The sequence below is a fragment of the Taudactylus pleione genome, unplaced genomic scaffold, assembly GCF_031769625.1.
Source record: "Taudactylus pleione unplaced genomic scaffold, aTauple2 ptg000934l, whole genome shotgun sequence".
Lineage (NCBI taxonomy): Eukaryota > Metazoa > Chordata > Amphibia > Anura > Myobatrachidae > Taudactylus > Taudactylus pleione.
This window is the reverse complement of record NW_028285335.1, coordinates 2,456,842-2,477,226: the sequence shown is the minus strand read 5'-3', so window position 1 is coordinate 2,477,226 and position 20,385 is coordinate 2,456,842. Positions and strand designations below refer to the sequence as shown.

The following is a 20,385-nucleotide window of genomic DNA, read 5'->3' as shown; positions in this document are numbered from 1 at the left end:
AGACCATATTTGCCGACAATCTGGCTGCTCCTTCCGGGAGGGAGCAGGCAGATCGGCAGAACAGGGGGCGTGGCCGGCAAAAGGGGACGGGTCCAAAGGAGCTGAGGTCGGTTTGCGGGTGTGACAGGGGGCGGGACCACGCGATCGCGTAATTTTAGCCCCGCCCCCGCTACACAATGCAGAAAAAAAGGCATTGCGAAGCAGGGGGCGGGGCCAAAATGACGCGAATCGCGTCAGCGGCCCCCCGCTGCTGGGGTTAATCAGGTAATGGGGTCGGGGGATCGGCGGCAGGCGGGAGGCTTGCCTGCCTTTCCGGGGGGGCGGGAGCTGCACCCGTTTATCGGGAGGCTCCCTCCGAATCGGGAGGGTAGGCAACCCTGATGTAGACCGGCAGTAAACACGCGCAATGTACGTGATGACGGTATGGGTTGTGTCATGTTATCATACAGGCAGATGTGGTTTTACATATATTCTAATTTTCAGAGCCAGATTAAGGTCCACATGGGCCTGGAGCTGAAATTTATGAAGGGCCTATTGTGTGCTGCTGCAGGGGAGTGTGACAAGAGCTGTAGCAGTGGGACTAATGATGTGGGGGCATGCATAGTGTGTGGATGTGGTCTACACAGTGTATGTGACTATCTCCATGGAGGGCATAGGTGGCATTTACCTTCACCCACTTAATAGTGGAACTATAACAAGAAAAAAAAATTGTGAAGAGTGTGAACTGTATGGTCTACCTTTCCTGGACTGCTACAATAGTTTAGATTAACAAGAAAAGAAAAAATATCTAAATTGTTCACTGACATTGGCATACTTCTATAAGTGTCCATCCCATATTCCTAACCACCGCAGTAAATTAATAAATTAACTGTCTATTTAGCTGTTGTTTGAAAAAAATAATGGCAATGATGGACCATGGTGACGATGGTTAACTTTTTCCGCGTCTGTAGCAGGGTAACAACCTGGTAGATTTGAGGTTGTTACCTTGCTGCGGACGTAATCAAAATATTGGTGATGTGGTGGCCCATAAAAATCTCTCTCTCTGGAAGGTGGTGGAAAATACAAATTTTCTATCATACAAGAAAGGGTGTGTGAGGTGTCACGGATGAATATTTGGAGATGGGGAATACTTTTGTACATCCGCACTCTGAGAAGAAATTCAAAATCAATTATACTATTACCTGCAGGAGCAGTTATGTGATCTTTTCTATTAGATGTCCTTGTGTGAGAGGCAGAGGAATTCTATAATATATATATATATATATATATATATATATATATATATATATACTGTATATATACTGAACGAATAGCCCGGCACTCCACCAAATGGGACACTGGACCCGGGTGCCCTCCGTGAAACTGTAGCATACAATAAGAAAAACAGCGGAACTCCGGGTTTGTAGTAGTTAACGATATGTATTCATAAAAATCCAACGTTTCGGGGCCGTGACGCCCCTTTGTCAAGGTATACAATACATAAAAAGAATATATATATTATATTATATATATATATATATATATATATATATATATTGTATATAAAGTAGAGAGTGTTACAGTGACCGACATGCCCACAGTCCACCTTCCCAAATGCCGCAGCATGTAAATCAGATCCCTTGGGGGATGTGTGAGTGATATCGCAGAGCCTGTTCTGCACATGTGCAGAATGGATCCTGTGCATCTGCAGTTTTCTGATCGAAAAACTGTGTGGGATCTCTCATCTGCATCTGACCATGAATCAGGCCCTATATCTATAATACAGCACAGCCCTGCATCCTCCTATCTCCCCCATCCTTCACTCCTACCTCCCTCCATACCAGGGAAGTATCTATAATGGGGGCAGGGTGTGCGGGCCGCACCGTACACCCTGCACCCATAAAACTAACCTCTCCGGAGTCCATGCCTGTAAAAACGACTGGAAAATGGCCGCCGCAGCCATTTTCCCGGTGACCTGTGTATGCGCTATAGACTCTGGGCACACTCTAGTGCCCAGAGTCTATAAGTGCGGCACTGGGCGTGCACCGCTCATTGCGAAGCTGGCCACCAGACGAGAGGAGGGGGCCTGTGTCGGAGACTGCACACGGGCCCCCTCCTCTCTAGAAACACCACTGCTCCATACTGTGTGCATCGCAGCCAGCGTGTCAACACAGATATACACTGCTTTAGTGAAGCAGAGCCAGAGCAGGAGGCCAACATAACTGCCTGAAGGTGATGTAGCAGCCAGGGGCGCCAAGGGGGGGGGGGGGGGGAGGGGGCAGGTACCCGGGTACGGCACCGCCCCCTCCCATACCCTCCAACATTTTAGAGTATGAACCCGGTACATGGGGGGCGTGGCCACAGATAAAGGGGCGTGTCCACGGGGCTGGAGGCATCGGCGCTGGCTGGTTTAAAACTTGCAGTATAAGTGTTATACTGCAAGTTCTATATACAGGCGCTAGCGACGGTCAGGGCAAACTTTAGAGGAGGAAGGAGGACTGAAGAATAGCCGGCTGTCACTCAGCAGCGCTGCGGGAGTCCTGTGTCCCAGCAGCGCTGCTTAAGAAATCGGGTGATTGTACCAACCCGGTACAAAACGGTACAGCCCCTGTTGCCGGTACAGACCATTAAAAAACGGTACTGTACCGGCTGAAACGGTATAGTTGGAGGGTATGCCCTCCTTCCTGTCTGCTGAGCAGCCCAGCACATGCTGTTGTGTGCTGGGCTGCAAAGGGAGATTGCTTGCCGCAGCAGTAGTCTCCTCTGCCTGTGGGGTTGGGCCAACATCCTGTGAGCAGATATGCGCTGTGCTAAGGGGCTCACAGCGCCCCCAACACGCAGCGCCAACAATGTTTTTTTATTTTATTTATCTTAATGGGGCATGGCCTACTGCTATTAGAGCACACTCCCTTCACACGGGCCGACTCTTGTAACTAGGGCAGGGTGAGCGGGGTGCGTGCCCTGGGCGCCGTGGGACCGGCGGCGCGGGGGGGGCGCCACCGGCCACGGTACTGGCCCGCCCTAGTTAGCCAGTGTAGCGCCAACCGCAGTGAGTGTGGTCAGCGCTACACATTTACACAGGACCGGCGCTAGGCTTCCAGCGCCGGTCCTGTGCTGCACAGCTGAGCCCCTTCCCTCCCCCTGAGCGCTTGCCCAATAGCGCCAGGAGGTGGGTGGCAGGCGGGCTCAGACTGTGCATAACACACACATCGCCGCCAGCACTGGCGGTGATGTGTGTGTTAATCAGCAGCCAATGAGAGTCAGATAGAGTCTCATTGACTGCTGCGCGCCCACTTCAAGAGCTGGGCTTCCGTCCGGCTCCTGCAGTGGTATTGGGAGAAACGTCATGATGTCATGACGTCTCTCCCATAATGCAGAGCGGCCCGGCCCGGGAGGATGGACGTGCGGACGACGGCGGGAGCAGGAGCGTGGATACAGGTAAGAATTTTTGTTTTGTTTCATTGTAGTGTGTATTTCGGGGGCGGGAAGCGCTCTATTACAAAGAAGGGGACTACTACTGGGGGCACTACTGGGGGGATACTACTGTGGGCACTGCTTCAGGTGGGGTGGGACCAGTACTGGGGACTACTACTGGGAGGGGGATACTACTGGGGGCACTGCTTCGGGGGGGGACCACTACTGGGGAAAACTACTGAGGGGGATACTACTGGGGCACTGCCTCGGGGGGGAGAAACCACTACTGGGGGGATACTACTGGGGGGGATACTACTGAGGGCACTGCTTCAAGGGGGGACCACTACTGGGGGGGATACTACTGTGGGCACTGCATCGTGGGGGACCACTACTGGGGACTACTACAGGGGGCACTGCATCAAGGGGTACTCCTACTGGGGGAACTATATAAAGGGCACAGTATAGGAGGGACTACTACTGGGGGCACTATATAAGGGGCTCACTACTGGGGGCACTGCACAGGGGAGTCCACTACAGGGGGCACTGAAAAGGGAGAACCACTACAGGGGGCACTGCATAAGGGGGACAACTACTGGGGGCACTGTATAAGGGGCACTAATGGGGGGCTGCATAATGGGGACCACTACAGGGGGCACTGTGTAAGGGGCACTGCATATGGGGGACCAATACTGGGGGCCTGCATAAGGGGGACCACTACTAGGGGCACTGCATAGGGTGGGGACTGTATAAGGGGCACTGCATTAAGGTGCAAATGGAGAGAAATGTTCCCAGTAACAAGAAAGGGGTGTGTATCATGTTGACACGCCCCATTTTTCAGTGGCCAGGTCCATTTTTCAATGCGCGCCTCGGGGGGGGAGGGGGATGGGTGGGGATGGTTCCGTTTTCAAATTTGCCCTGGGCTCCAAATACCCTAGTTACGCCACTGCCCATGTATACATACATAGATACACTCACACACATATACATAAATAAACACATACAATACATTATAGGTGGCAGACATTGAACTGACCTGGTTGTGCATGCTGTTTTCAGCTGGTGACAACTATCTTTCATCCTGTGCAAGTCAGCTCAGCCTCTGCGCTCCACGATAATCTCATAATTTTCAGGGCCAGCTCCCAGTTGTCAAGCCAGTTTCCAGGAATGACTGGTGGGTGGGGGGGGGGTGAAAAGGCAGGGCTTCAGCGGGTACTCTAGCTTCTAGTGAACCAGGGGACACAGGCTGGGTTGCTTAAGCAGGACCTGGGGGCGGAGCTTTGGGAGCAAGGGGGCGGAGCTTTGACTGCAAGAAGGATAGTTGGGTGGCTAGGGGCGGAGCTTTAGGCTGTCTTGGGGCAGAGCTTCAGACTGCCGATGTTGGCATGGGAGCAGAGCCGGATTTAGACCTCATGGGGCCCTAGGCTAGATACCAGTCTGGGGCCCCCCTCCCTCAAACAATCCAAAACACTATATGTGAGTTCCTGATTCATGCCCCTTACATATTTTTTTTTGTTTTTCCTCCTTATATTCAACTATTCAAAGCTTTTTAATGAAAATATTCCCACCGTATACAAAGGGCAACATACAGAGACATTAGTTGCGGTAACCATTGTCCCTGCGAGATATATCCCCGGCAAATTGTAGAAGTCTTTCACAAAAGTGAAAGACTTCTCCCAGAGAAGCTGGCACTGCGCATGCACACAGTGTCAGTTTCCAAAGCCTTCTGGGGGCTGCGGGGGAGAGATCTAAAGCTCTCCTGCCCCTAGAGCCTCCATAGGCTTACAGTAGCTTACACCATCTGAAGATGGTGTAAACTACTAGGACTAAACTCCGAAAAGCTTTGCTTTTTGGAGTTTAGTACATAGGGGTCAGATTGTAGTCCCACTTGATAATAAAGGGGACTGCATTCTGCAGCGCTAATTAGCACTGTGCGGGAGATTTCTGTGAGATGTCCTGCATTGTGATTTATTACATATACTATACTATACATGACTGAAGGGAGTGGCGGTAGGAGGAAGGGGGCACCGGCGGTGTGAAGTGGTGAAAAAAAAAAGTGCGGTTTGGGGTGTGAAGTGATGACAGGGGCTGTACGTAGAGTAAAGTGAAGGGGGCAAAATATGAAGGAGGCTGGGCTAGAGGAAGGTGATGGGGGCTGGGGCAGAAGGTGACAGGGGCTGGAAGCAGAGGAAGGTGAAGGGGGCAGAGGAAGATGAGGGAGGCTGAGGGCAGAGGAAGGTGATGGGGCAGAAGGTGACAGAGGCTGGAAGCAGATGGTTCCTGGTGACGGAGAAAGGTGAAGGAGGCTGGGGGCAAAGGATGGTGATGGGGGTTGGGTAGAAGGTGGCAGGGGCTGGAAGCAGAGGAAGGTGCCAGGGGATGGTGGAAGGTGTTACGTATATATATATATATATATATACATACACAAGTACAAAAAAGACAGCACTCCACCTAACTTGAATACGATACTGATATCCTAGGTATCCTGCAAAAAGGATCCAAAATACAGCAACTGGAAGGCAGCACTCGGGAAACATCAATCAGTTTAAACTGCCTGTGTTCGATTGATGTTTTCCGAGCGCCGCCTTCCAGTTGCTATATATATATATAAATATATATAATCATCTACTGACATTGTAAAAACTGTGCATATATCACAGTAGGTGTCACTAGGGCAAGTTACACATATCATATACACACTATAAATATATATATATATATATATATACTATATATTTATAGTGTATTTATGATATGAATATGTGTATCTTGCCCTAGTGACACATACTGTGATATATGCACCTTTGTTACAGTTTCTTGCAGCTCATTGCAGACTCGATAATTCCCTACCTGCCTGGCTGCTGTGCTTAGTACTGTAGTTCCTGGCCTGAGATCTTCCGTGCCTGTCCCTCTGTTCTGCGGCCTTGCTGGGTGCTGCTGATGATTGATGCTGCTGGTGGGCGGAGGGCCTGTCAGTGTGGCCAAAGATCCTGCTGGGGCGGGCCGCGGCCGGAGGTAGTCGCAGCACCTGGGACTGACCGGCGGGCCACAGAAGCGGTCCAGGTGACGTCGGAGACCTTTGTGTAATGTGCAGGCACACACACAGTCACTCTCCGAGAGAGCACTGTGCAGTGCACTGCAGACGGCGGCGCAGAACTCTCCAGGAGTGTAGGCGGGACCGCGTGACGTCATGACGTCACGCGGTACTTGTGCAGTGCTCCGCTGGGAGCACTTTTATCGGGCGGATTTCTTGGGGCAGAGGGGCCCGTCCACGGGCCCCTTGGGTCCCGCTGGGCCCTAAGCGAGCGCCTAGGTTGCCTAGTGGGAAATCCGGCCCTGCATGGGAGGGGGGGTGAATCATCCGCCCGTGTTTATGGTGTACTGTACGGATCCTCACACACTGCAGTGCAGACAGCGTGCTGTCGGATTCAGTACAGTGCAGGCACTGTAAACAGGGATTTTTTTTTCCTGTCAGCACTGTCTGCAGTGCACTGCCGGGATACTGTGGGCCTATTTCATAGTGGGCTTGGAGCTGCAGCTCCACCCGCCCCATTAGTAATCCGGCCCTGCATTTTACAGAACTTCCTCTCAACAAGCCTCATCTCTATCACTCTTACCTGAAGGGATTTACCCAGGGTAAAACTAGCCGAGAAAGTTACCTCAAAATTACTATAATTGGCATTATAACAATATGTCTAGATAATGCTGAAATTGTCCAGATAATTGTAATAGTGTCCAATTTAGGTTTACCTGTAACAAATACACAGAAGTTACATCCCTATAGTCTGCATGATACTCACAAGGGGGCGATGTTGGGAAGTCTTCCCCGAATCTGCTTATCATTTGCCTCGGTCTAGTGCAAACTTGGCTCTCTGGCTCTCTCACATCAGCTCGAGAGCCTTGTTATGGTCTACACACAGTGCTGTTTTAGGGTGTTAGGGGCCTATTCATCATCGAAGGCCATATGGCCTTTGATGATGAAGTTTTGAACTCGCTGCGAGGGATACTTGCTCCGGTGAGGGGACAACTGTTCCAAAAAGCAGTTGTCCCCATGGAAAGTATCGCAGCTACTTCTGTACTGTTACTTACCTGCTCCCCGTCGTCCCGGTAATGCTTGCGGGACCTTGGGTCAGGCATGCGCAAAGCCGCCGGGAGGTAGTGATGGCGTATGTTCTTGGCAGCAAACTCGGAAACTTTCACTTTTCGGAGTTTGCTGAATACCGGGGGACCCCTAATGATGAATGATCTGGTAACTTAAAAATGCAGAAACTAGCGTTTCCACATGGTTACCGGGCCTGCAACTTTATCCCAAATTATCTAGTTTTCTATATGATTTTTCTTTAAATCTGCAGTATGATGTGTGATTGGCTGCTACATTTTCAGACTTTTTCAGAGGGAAAATCAGAGTTTTTGTTTGGACTTGGAAGAGGGCCACTTACTAATTTAGGATGTATTCACCCAACACCTTGGAAGTGTAGCATGCTTGCCGACTTTCTGGCTGCCCCCTTCGACACTTCAGGGGGCGGTGCAGGGGCCTCGCTGTATAATGCATCATTGGACCCCTCCGCACCGCCCACTTTGACAGGTAACTACGGGAGGCTGCGGGGGGTAGCAGCCAAACCGGTAGGCAAGGATGGAGTGTAGAGGTTTACTGTTGACTAATTTGACAGATCTAGAGCTTCATTTACTAACGAAGCATAACCCCTTTAGCGCTCGCTAAAGGGGTTATGTCACCTTTCTGCTTTTAATAAACAGCGGTAATATAAGATTACCATTGTTTTCACAGCATCGCTCTTGCCATCTTTTAGATACCTAAAATAAATAAACGCATACTTGCCTACTAAAAGCGTTTCAGAGAGACTTTGAAAGCAGCACCTATGAGTGCGGCGGTAAAGTGGGCGTGTACTGCTACATCTGAGGGGCGTGTCATAAATCTGACTTATGCTGGCCACACACATAGCGATATTTTACCCGATCTGACCGATTCCAACACATTGGAACAACAGATCGTGTAAAATATGGCCAAATTGAGAGTAAATCGTGAGTCCCCACTCACGATGCGATGTGCGTCCCCGCTGGTCGAACATCGCATCATCAGATCTGCCGTGCAGTAGGGCAGATGTGACGATCTAGGACACGTTGCACTGTGAAAGTCTGGATGCAGGAGAGATCGTTTGAAGATTGGACACCAAATCGTGTGCAGATCGTGTGGAGATCGTATGCAGAGCTGCCGGGGAGAGTTTCAAGGGAAATCGTACACATCGGCTCATCGTGTGCAGATCTGTGGCCAGCTTTACATCCAAATGTTAACAGGCCCCAAAGCAGTCAGTAAGATCTACGTGTTGATGAAACGACACTGATACTTTTCAGAAAATGCATGTAGCCATAGGGATCATTGGGCCTGATTCACTACGGATCACTATTGCGATCGCGGCTGCGATTGCGCATGCAGGCCTGCTGCGAAAATATGCTAATGACTGCAATCGCAAAGCCGTCGCACAGCCAGTATAGAGACGCCCACTACCGCTATCTCACATTCGTAATACCTTGCAGTCCTGCGTATACACCGGTAGCACTGAGTAACATTGGTCCCTCACGCAGAATTACAGCAGGGCCGGATTAAAGGGGGGGGGTGGCAGGGGCGGTCGTCCGTGGGCCCCCACACATCAAGGGCCCCCACACCCGCCAGGGATTAAAGTGGGCCAGAACAGGAGACGGAACCAGTTCAGCCTCCTCCGGCCCACCTAACCCAGGGGCCGCAGGAAGGCCCCATTAGCCGGGCGCCCTGAGATTTTGTTGACAGCGGACACTCGGCTCCCTCCCCGCAGTGCCAGCCGGAGGCCAGAGCTCATACCTGAGCGGAGCTTAAGGTAAGTATAATGTTTTTTTTTTTTCCTTTTTTTTTTCAGTATAAGCGGCTTCACTACTAGGGCCCCTACTACTGCGGGCACTACATCTGGGGGCATTGCTACTGTGGGCACTACATCTGGGGGCATGGCTACTGGGGGCATTACATTTGGGGCCACTACAACTGCTGCCACAACATCTGGGGGTATTGCTACTGGGGGCACTACATCTGGGGGCATTGCTACAGGGAGCACTACATATGGGGGCATTGCTACAGGGGGAACTACATCTGGGGGCATTGCTACAGGGGGCACTACATATGGGGGCATTGCTACAGTTGGCACTGCTACATGGGGCACTACATATGGGGGCATTGCTACAGGGGGAACTACATCTGGGGGCACTACTACTGAGGGCACTACTGCTGTGGACACTACTGCTGGGCATTATTATTGAGGGCACTACTACATGGGCACTACTTCTGGGGGCACTGCTATGGGGCACTCCTATATCATCCATAATTAATAGGGGCCCCCATATGATTGTTGCCCAGGGGCCCCCACAGACCTTAATTCGGCCCTGGGTCTGACCTTACTCAGAATTTGCTAACCTTGTTGTACGCAGTGAGTACTCAAGCTGCGTATGCCGTCGCAGTGGCTAATTTATGCACGCCCATGCAATGACGTTCAAATGGATTGGAACGCCTGCGTTTCTCTAACCACTCCCCCCGTCACCATCCCCAAACGCTGATCTCCCGTCACTCACTCTGCGATGGGTTTCTTTCTGTATGGGTGATCGCTGGGCGATCGCAATGCTAACACGCGCACTGCGATGCATACGCATGCACAGTACGCACCATCGACCGATCTGCGCACGTGGTTGCAATTGCAATCCGTAATGAATCGGGCCCTTGTCAGCTCCGGTGTCTGCATCTGGAAAAACATCAGGAAAATGCCCGCCACAGCCATTTTCCCGGTGACCTGTGTATGCGCTATAGACTCTGGGCACACTGCTCAGTGCGTAGCCGGACGGAGAGAAGGGAGCCCGTGACGGAGACTGCACACGGGCCCCCTCCTCTCTAGAAATGCCCCTGACATATATATATATATATTCATAAGGAATCACCTACAAATTCAGATGGCATTAGACCACACTTGGCCCTTGAGTGAACCGTGAAACCCGAAACAAGCACATAAAAAGAAAACAATAAAAACCTGTGCGCAGGCGGGAAGCTTTTTTGGCTTTAACACAGAAATATGAATACCAGAAACATCTGGATTGCTTAAAGTACTTTAAGAAGATTTTTGCAGCTCAAATAGTTTGTGGAGCAGCGTGGGGCGGACAACGCGGTTCAGCAGCTGTCTCTGCCTGCATCACATCTCTAAGCTTATAAGAAGCAATAGGTGCACACTACATATCTGGATATCTACATGTGCATATATTTATATTTATTCTCCTCACTGGTAATGATAAATATCTGAACGTCTTTGTGGAGGCCCAAAATGAATCCTGCAGTAAATTATTCCCAGAAGCCCGTGCCTGACAGAAATATGACTGTGATCTGCTTCTAAACGACAGTAACCTGGAGTGAACCGTAGTTTCAGTTCGACATTTGGCTCTTAAGTGGATTTATTACTGTGTGTTTTTTTTTTTTTTAGTTTGAAATTAATCTTGGAAATATCAAATCACAGGATATAAAGTCACAAATGCATTTAAGATGCAGGATTACTTTCCATGCTCAATGTGAACCTTTATCCTTTCTCAATACGTTGTCTTTATTACATATGGTGCATATTATTGATGCCAGAATGGCACGGCCGAGGGATTAAAGGGGAAGTATTATGTTTTATGAAAAGAAAATATAGCTGGTACGGCTCTTTTTTGCTGAGTAAAACAAGGGTAATCCCGTGACTTGGCGATGTTTCATTCGAAAGATGTAACTAAAAACGTAACTTTTGTCACCTGCTGTAGAAAAAAAGTCACTTGAACATAAGTGTTTTATTACACCCCCCCTTTCCTTAGTCATGCCTTTATATAACATAGTGTGAGAGACGTCTATTCATAGAGTGATAAATGGGTAATACTAATATATACTGTATTTCTGACTCTCAACACCGGGTACCCAGGATGTTATCCCTTGACCTTGTCTTCTCCCTTCTTTGTGCTCTCTCTAACTTCTCTAAATCTCACTTCACACTCTCTGACCACCAACTACTCTCCTTCCCTCTCTACTCATCTCTGCCACCCATCCCCACGCCCGAATCTACTCTCAAGACGCAATCTTGTTGTTCTTGATCCCGCTACCCTGTCCTGCTCGCTCGATAATTTCCTCTCCCCTCTATCCACTCTCGCTTGCACCAACCAGGATGCTCCTTCTACAACTCATCCTCACCTCTGCTCTCCACTTTGCTACCCCCATCTCCTGTCCCCCTTGGCCGTTCCAGATCACAACCATGGTACTCCAAATTCACCTGGTTCCGTCAAAAATGCTCTCATGCTGCAGAACGCCACTGGAGGAAGTCTCGTTCCTTGCCGGACTTGTGCTCCTTACGCCCCACCATGGGCAACGAAGTCCATTCCTGTATCTTATCCTCCCTCCCACTACCTGCCCCCCTGGATCCCATCCCCTCTCGCCTCCTTTGCTTCCTCTCCTCCACTACCTGCTCCCACCTTGCTGACATCTTCAATCTATGCCTTTCCACTGGCATCTCGGTTATGGTATAAGAAATAGACAGTAAAAAGGTTGACAGTGTATAGATAGACAGCAGATGTTAGACAGTCAATAGGTCGACAGGGACAACAGGTTGTCAGGGACAAAAGGTCAACACAGTAAATGTTGACATGGTAGGTCAACAGATACAATGGTAAAAAGGTTGACACAAAAATTGTCAACACTTTTTTTTGTTTTCTAACCCTAATCTTCACCTCTTGGTGCCTAACCCTAACCCTTCCTCCTGGTGCCTTACCCTAACCATCCCTCCAAGTGCCTAACCCTTAAAAAAAAAGTGTTGACTATTTGCGTGTCGACCATTTTCATGTTGACATTTTGGTCATGTCGACCATTTGTACTGTTGACCTTCTCCCATGTCGCCCTTTACTGTGTCAACCTTTTGTCCCTGTCGACCTATTGACTGTCTAACATCTGGGGCCAAATGTAATAGGGTGAGAGTTTAGAAAATGAGAGAGTTTAGCAGTAACTTTTTAAACTCGGCCATTGTAATAGAGTCCGAGAACAGAGCAAACTCGCATGTTTTTAGGCTAAAAAAACTCTCACAATTTAAACTCATCCAGATGTTTTCCCATTTTGAAGATAAAACTCGACCAATGTGAGAGGTTACTGCTAAACTCTCACATTTTCTAAACTCTCACCCTATTACATTTGGCCCCTGGTGTCTATCTAGACACTGTCGACCTTTCGACTGTCTATCTAAAGTCCGGATACCAGCATCTTCCCCTCATCCCTCAACGTTGACCCATCCCCATTTTTATTTTTTTTAATCTGTTTATTGAACAGCAAAATAAAATGTACATTATACATATGAAGAATGAAAAAAATATAATACAATATATGAGCAGGAATCTGGGTTATTGACCCCTCCCCACTTTCTAATCACCACCCCATCTCTCTTCTCCCATTTGACACTTATATACTCAAGCGGCTTGTCTACAACTGTCTCACCTGCTGCCTCTCTGGCAACTTTGGGCCTCATTCAGAGCCGGACGCTATTTGCGGTCGTTCGTCCAGAAAATAGAGGTGGCTATTCAAATGAACAGTTCGCTCTTTGCGGTCTGTTCACGCCGCTATGTCTGAACGAGCAAACAAAACTTGCGGTCGTTTTTTGAAAAAATACGCCCCCTGGCCGCTCGCATCCTACGTCATGTCCGCTATTTATTAGATTAATCGAGTACATCGACCAGCGTATGAACTGCTCGCTATTCTTGTGGTTTGTTTTTGCTACCACAATATTGCGAGCAGTTCTGGCTATAAAATAACCCAGTGACGTGGTCAATGACGCTGCTGTATTAATTATGCACACCCATAAAACGCCCGTTTTGACCTTTAAGCACGCCTGCGTTCGGATCTCCACTCCCCGTTTTCAAGCACCTTCCCCTGTTACCACCCACATACGCCTCATTCTGTCACTCAAAATAGCAGGCATTCGCTATTTAGCGAACAAACGATTTTCGGCCGCACTGACTGGTTCGCGCATGCGTATTACGATCCGTACGCATGCGCAGTTGGGCAAACATCGCTCGGAGCGAACAAGCGGCCGCTTATGAGCGGCTCTGAATCAGGCCCTTTATCCTTAATCTCCTCCAATATGGCTTCCACCTCCTCCACTCCACTGAAACTGACCTGGCCAAAGTCACCAATGATCTTTTATCGGCCATATCCAGTGGCCACTTTTCCTTGTTCATCCTCCTGGATCTCTCTGCGGCCTATGACACCGTGGATCAGCCGTTCCTACTCCGCACCCTTCAGACCATTAGTTTCTCTGACACCGTCCACTGTTCTTCGTTCTCCTACCTCGCCTACTGATTTCCTACACAACGCAACTGCAAAAATATGCTAATGGTTCCAAAGATCACCCGAGCATAAGGACGCCCACTGCTGCCTATTTACATGCGTACAATGTAACTTATCTGCGTAAATATCGGTAACATCGACGCACATCGAACGGCCATCTTGCCCTTGCGGTAGGTGTGACCAGCCACAGGCTCGGCGGCTTTCCTGACTCGCAGAGGGTTCTCATGCTGCGTAGGAGGTTGTAAGGGCTAATTTGTGCACACCCATGTAACGGCGTTCAAACGGTCAAACACTGGCAGAATGGGAGGGGGCCCGCGCTACTCGATTGAGTTATAGGAGGAAGGCCTGCTCCAACCTGGGAACCCCCGCTGATGGACCGATTCCTCCTTCAGTCTATGATTGCAATGGGGTGGGAGCCAATGCGGCAAGGAATTGCGTCATTGCGTATGTGTTAGTGTGTATGTATGTGTTAGAGTGTATATACAGTATGTGTATGTATGTTAGTGTGTATATATGTTGTGTATGTATACTGTACATGTGTTAGTGTGTGTATACTGTATATGTGTTAGTGTGTATGTATGTGTGTTATGTATATATATGTGTATATTAAAAACAACCCCCCCCCCCCCCCCCCCAAAAAAAAAAAAAATTCCTGTGTTTGCCCCTGCCCTTGTTCAATCATTTTTTTCCCCCTTTGGAGTCGGCACGCGTGACTTCATGACATCACTCTACGCTGCTGGAAGGAAGGAGGAGCCGCGACGCATGAGGAGAAGGAGGAGGAGGAGAAGAAGCCAGAAGGAAGGCGCATTCTTCAAGGCAATAAGATAAGTCATGACTCATGAGACTTAGCGGTAGCGGGGGGCCCAGGGGCCCTGCCTATTTTGTTAGTCCCGGCCCCACAATTTTTGATGGCAGCCCTGCCTAGTGTTAAACCATTTATTTTATGTGAAACAAATGTATATGATAATACCCATCAATTTAACTACAACAACTTCTCTTACATAGCTGAAAAAACTCCACAAAAAAACAAATTTGCTTAAACATGCGCACCAAAAAATAATCTATGCCCCAGCAATGGCGAATGCACCAATCACTGTGAGCATAGCTCAATCCCAAGCGGGTCACTAGTGACGGTGCCCACCATCATTATCCGCTATTTTCAACTGCCCAAGAATACCCACAATTAAGACTGTCTCAGGCGTATATTATTATTATTTTTATAATTTATTTATATGGCGCCACAAGTGTTCCGTAGTGCCATACACAGTACATAAACAAACAGATTGATTTACAGTGACTTACAGTACAATACAATACAGGACATGGATAATATACGTTGCTACATTCGCGACCATAACACCCTGATAAGCAACAATGCAAAGCAACCAAGTGTTAGGGGCCCTAACACTTGGTCTGCAGGTGTTCGCAATTACGCAAAAAACTTACTGTACTTGGTCTTCCTTAGGATGCCTCCATCCTGCCCCATTCTGATCATCAAGGCTCAGTCAAATAAGTGGCAGAATTCAGCATATCTCCAGGGGTGCATATATCAAAGTCCAACCTTCTATCTCTTTAGAACCACCCCTTTCTCTGTGTATCCAGCAGGCGGCGCTGTTGTTCTGTTTTGCTGTTGGTGTGAGCTGTTTATTATCGTGGTTGCCTCTTGTGTATTTTGGAGCAGTTACGTTACCATTTCATGTGTTATCGTTTCCCCTTCCTTCCAGTTCTGACCAGTCCATGGCTGGCTGTATCTCAGCAGCAGCTAAATAAAGTTATAGTGTATACCCCTCTTTATTCCAGCACACTGCACACACACGTTTCTATTTTCCTCCTAAAAGACTGTTCATCTATGGCATAAATTAATGCAAATTTACCTAGTCTCTGAATATTGGGAGTAAACCAGGCATGCCGACATTCTAGCAGCCCCCTCCCGGAGGGGACAGCCCGGTTGGACAAGCAGGGGTGTGTAGAGCGGGGCACGGCCGGGAATACTACCTGGCAATGGGGGCGGAACGGGGGGCTTGGACATGGAATGACGTCATCTTGGCCCTGCCCCCACTACACAATACACAATTAGATTTTCAGCATTGTGAAGCAGGGGGCGTGGCCACGATGACTCGATTCAGGGGGGGGATGGGTCAGCGGCCACCGGGAGGCTTGACTACCCACCCAAATCGGGTGGGTAGGCAAGTATGGAGTAAACCCAGACTCCTGGGAGAGTAATCCATCCTACCAGATCCCTCCTCCCCATTTTGGCGATGCGAGTTCTGATGATGAGATTCATGCCATCTTGGCCCATGCCATATAAAATTAGGCAAGTATGAATTAATGATGAGAGTGCAGGGACAGCAGGACTTTGGACCTGATACCGAGATGGAGGTAATGCAGATGTTTACGCAGTTTGAGCGATTATCTGTAATCTGCGGATGTATCCGAGTCGCACTGCGCAATGCGCCAAGCTTAATTTTCGTTGACGCTTGTAGTGAGGCTTTATTTGTAAACTGATTGACAGGCAGGGAGCGTTTGTGGGTGGCAGTGGGGGGGTGGCCACTCAAACAAACAAAGGCATGTTCCGATCGTATTCGAGGCGTGTCTGCGACTGCGATCCAACATGCAGTGAAAATGGCTCCAGCGTCTCATTCCCGGCAGCCATTCTGCAGGACATTAGGGTTACTTCTGAGTAACCAGGGGCGTCGGATCAATATTACGTTGCTTCCACTTAACTGTTGCTGGGCGCGTAGGGACTGGAGCTGTGGCCGAGGACGGTCAGGGGCTGTGCATTATAGCTATAGGCTGCACAGCCCCTGCACTACACGGGGGAAGAGGTGTAATGTGCCGTCTTTTAACTTTCAATTGCGGAGTCTCATTGAGGCTATGGAGCCATTTTTACTGCGTTTGGGATTTCAGTCGCAGACTGACCCCCCCTCCCTCACCCATTGCCGCCCACAAACGGTCCCTGCCAGTCAATCACTTTGCAAATATATCCTCGGTGCGAATCCGTAGTGAAACTTGACACATGCACAGTGCGACTCAGATGTAATAAATATCTCCTTGCTAACGAGTGTCAGAGCAGGACGTCACATATATTGGTCATAGATGAGCTCACCACTACTAACTCCATACTTGCCTACATCCTGGCTGCTTCCTCCGGGAGGAAGCAGCCAGGTCGGTTTAGCAGGGGGGCGGGGCCATTATAGAGGGGCGTGTCCTGATGCATTACCAGTGTTTAGGGGCGGGGTTTGGGGACGGAGCCACACGATCGCGTCATTTAGGCTCCGCCCCCGCTACACAATGCCGATATTTCCGGCATTGCGAGGCAGGGGGCGGGGTTATGATGACGCAAATCGCGTCATCAGCCCCTCCGCAGCGGGGGTTTAGCGCTACATTGCGGGGGGACTGGAGAAGTCGGGAGACCTGCCTACTTTTCCGGGGGGCCGGGAGCGGCACCCGATTTTCGGGAGGCTCCCGGCCAAATCAGAAGAGTAGGCATGTATGACTAACTCAAACACCATTGAATCTATGGAACTCTGCAAAATGATTATCCACCTTATTATGTGTATTAGTATTAGTATACCCCACAGAAAAAGGCCACGGCCGGAAGTCTTGATCAGGGGCGTACCTACCCATTGGCCAGGATGGCACTCGCCAGAGGCTCTGGCCAAAGGGGGGGGGTTGTCGTCTGGCAATGCCACCAGCAGCCAGTGGGTGGACTACCCCAGGGGCTTGAACTAGCCCCGCTAGTTCCCCGGGCCCCACAAGTGTAGGGCAGACCGCAGTGAGAGCGGTCTGCCCTACACAGTAACAAACAAACACACAGCTGCCAGCGGCGGCGGTGTGTTTGTTATAGCAGCCATCCAATGAGAGTCAGGCAGGCTCTCATTGGCTGCTGCGTCCACGGAGGGAGCCGTCTGGAGCTCACTCATGAGCTCTGCCTTCCGCTCCCCCTGCAGCGGGTAATGGGAGAGATGTCATGCTGTCTCTCCCATCCCATAGTGCAGAGCGAGAGTGGGCTCAGAGGAGTGGACAGTGGCAGACGTCGGCAGGAGCGGGGATCAGGTAAGTTGCTATTTTTTTTTTCTGTGTGTGTGTGTTTTTTTTTCTGGCACAGCACAGGGGGAGAGTGTGACTACTAAGGGGCACTGTATAGGGGAAGGCCGCTACTGGGGGCATGTTATGGGGGTGGCGGCTGCTACTGGAGGCATTGTATTGGGGGGGCTACTACTGGGGGAACGCTATAGGGGGATGGCCACTATTAGGGGCACTGTATAGAGGGGACTACTACTGGGGGCACTTCCTGAAATTATGGGGGGAGGGGGGCGTCAGTCCATTACCTTGCCAAGGGCGCTCGGATCCCTAGATACACCCCTGTGGTGTATGTTACTGCCCAAATGTGGGGTTATCTGTTCTTGTAGTCACAGCAGTGATGCATTGCTGGTAATTAGCGGGGCCAGAAAAATATTTGTGGGTCCCTACTGATAAAATTGTCAGTAAGATATACTGGCGATGTTATTATGTGTAAATATTCCCAGTACCACAAATGTGTTATACACAATGTAGTGCCCCAAGATTCCATTATCCCACACAGAATCCCCAGTTTACATCAGTATGCCACGTATGCCCCCCACACTGGTAATGTAGCTATGTGTGATGGTCTCCCATGTGTTGGGGTCCCTAAGCAACTGCCTCAGCTGCCTCACCTGCCTCTGTCTCCGCGATACTGCTCTGTATGGCAGCTATCACTGTCTTTATAGTGCACGTCTCTTATAGATATTTATTTTTCTGTGCGGGGATGGGCTGAGTCTTTCCACAGGTGACAGAAAGCCTAGATGTGCCCCTGCCAATACAGTGCTGCACATGATCAGAAAAGGCACCTGATTTGGCCCTCTGAGGCACAGTGTGTGTCCTAAGAGGCTGGAGCAGCATCACCAGGCCCCTACCATAACTTTACTACAGGGTTTCCGACATTTAACTCCCTCCTTCCGGGAGGGAGCTGTCGGGCAATCACAGGGGAAAGTCTCTCGGCAAAAGGGGGCGTGTCGCGGGAGAAAAGGGGGCGTGGCTATGAGGATGACACACCATTGGGGGCGGGGCATGGGCGTGACAGCGCGATCACGTCATCGTAGCCCCGCCCCCTGCATCACAATGCCATTAATATCGGCATTGTGATGCAGGGGGCGGGACTACGATGACGCGATTCAGCGCAAATCGCGTCATCGGCCCCCCCTGCTGCCGGGGTTTATGCAGGTGGGTCGCTGGGGCCGGGAGACTTGCCTACCTTTCCGGGGGGCCGGGAGCGGCACCCGATTTTCGGGAGGCTCCCGGCCGAATCGGGAGGGTAGGCAAGTATGCTTTACTATGGTGCTTGGCAATCCCTAATCCACTGCACAACATTCAGATATGTGACATTAGAGCAAAATACGCCCTCCCTAATCTGCAAAACTGACCAATTTGGTTGAAATATTGCCCCTTTTGGGCTTTGTAACTTAGAGCAGATAGGCGTTATGCTATTCTGCCCCTGCTTACCTCTAATCATAGTCAGATACTTTATTTCATACAAATATTTACCTGTATGGCTGCTGCTAGTGTCTGTGTGATGACATCACAATGGCCTATTGTTACACAATAAGTGGTAACCCAGGGCAGAATACTAGAGGTTATTCTGTTGCGTTGTCTGGTGCTGGTGGTATATTTATAGTATTGTTAGTAGGGGTGAGCGGGTTCGGATTTCTGAAATCCGAACGCCCCCGAGCCCCCAGATCCGAGGCCGATCCGAGTCAGGCTCGACTTTTCCCGCCTGACTCGGATCTGAAATCGAGGCAAAACGTCATCATCCCGCCTTCCGGGTCTCGCGGGTTTTGGATTCTATATAAGGTACCCGCGTCAGCGCCATTTTCTCACTCGGCTGTGGACAGTGAAGAGGGAGGGTGGGAGTTAGGGCTGGCTGGGCTGTGTAGTGTAGTGTAGTGCAGTGTAGTGTTGTGCTGTGCTGCGCTGCTGTTGTCCATAGGGGCTGTGTCCACTCCTCCAAAGTCCATAGGGGCTGGCTGTGTTGTGCTGTGCTGCTATTGTCCATAGGGGCTGTGTCCACTCCTCCAAAGTCCATAGGGGCTGGCTGTGTTGTGCTGTGCTGCTGTTGTCCATAGGGGCTGTGTCCACTCCAAAGTCCTGTGCAGTGTCCCAGTCCTAAAGGGGTGCTGTAGTGTTGTCCAGGGGGTGCTCTGTCCATCAGGGGTTCTCCCCCCAAGTGCAAAAAAAAATAATATTTTTTCTGTGTTTGTGAATTGTGTGCGCAGTAGCCGCACATGCATCAACAAAGTAGCGCCAAGCGTGCGCCTGTGTCATAAGTAAAGGGCCGGCTGGCTTTACCGTTAAAGGGTGCTGTAACTCCCAAAGTGCACTCCAAACCAAATAAAAAATATTTTCTGTGTTTGTGAATTGTGTGCACTGTGGCTGCACGTGCATCAACAAAGGATCAGTGCCAAGCGTGCGCCTGTGCCCCATAAGTAAAGGGCCGGCTGGCTTGTCCGTTAAAGGTTGCTGTAACCCTCAAAGTGCACTCCAAAAAAAATAAAAAAAAATATTGTTTTGTGTTTGTGAATTGTGTGTGCAGTAGCCGCACA

The 20,385-nt window shown here is 49.9% G+C and overlaps 1 protein-coding gene across 2 annotated transcripts in view; it reads left to right on the top strand.

The window, feature by feature from the left end:
- Positions 1–20,385, top strand: part of SHQ1 (SHQ1, H/ACA ribonucleoprotein assembly factor) — a 186,502-nt gene that overhangs the window by 23,586 nt on the left and 142,531 nt on the right. The window contains exon 1 of one of the 2 annotated variants that reach the window (XM_088459758.1): positions 15,970–16,079. The exons of the other annotated variant lie outside the window; for it this stretch is intronic. The gene's annotated coding sequence lies outside the window, so the exon portion shown is untranslated. Of the gene's footprint in view, positions 1–15,969; positions 16,080–20,385 lie in introns of those variants that run through there. 2 annotated transcript variants of the gene reach the window in all.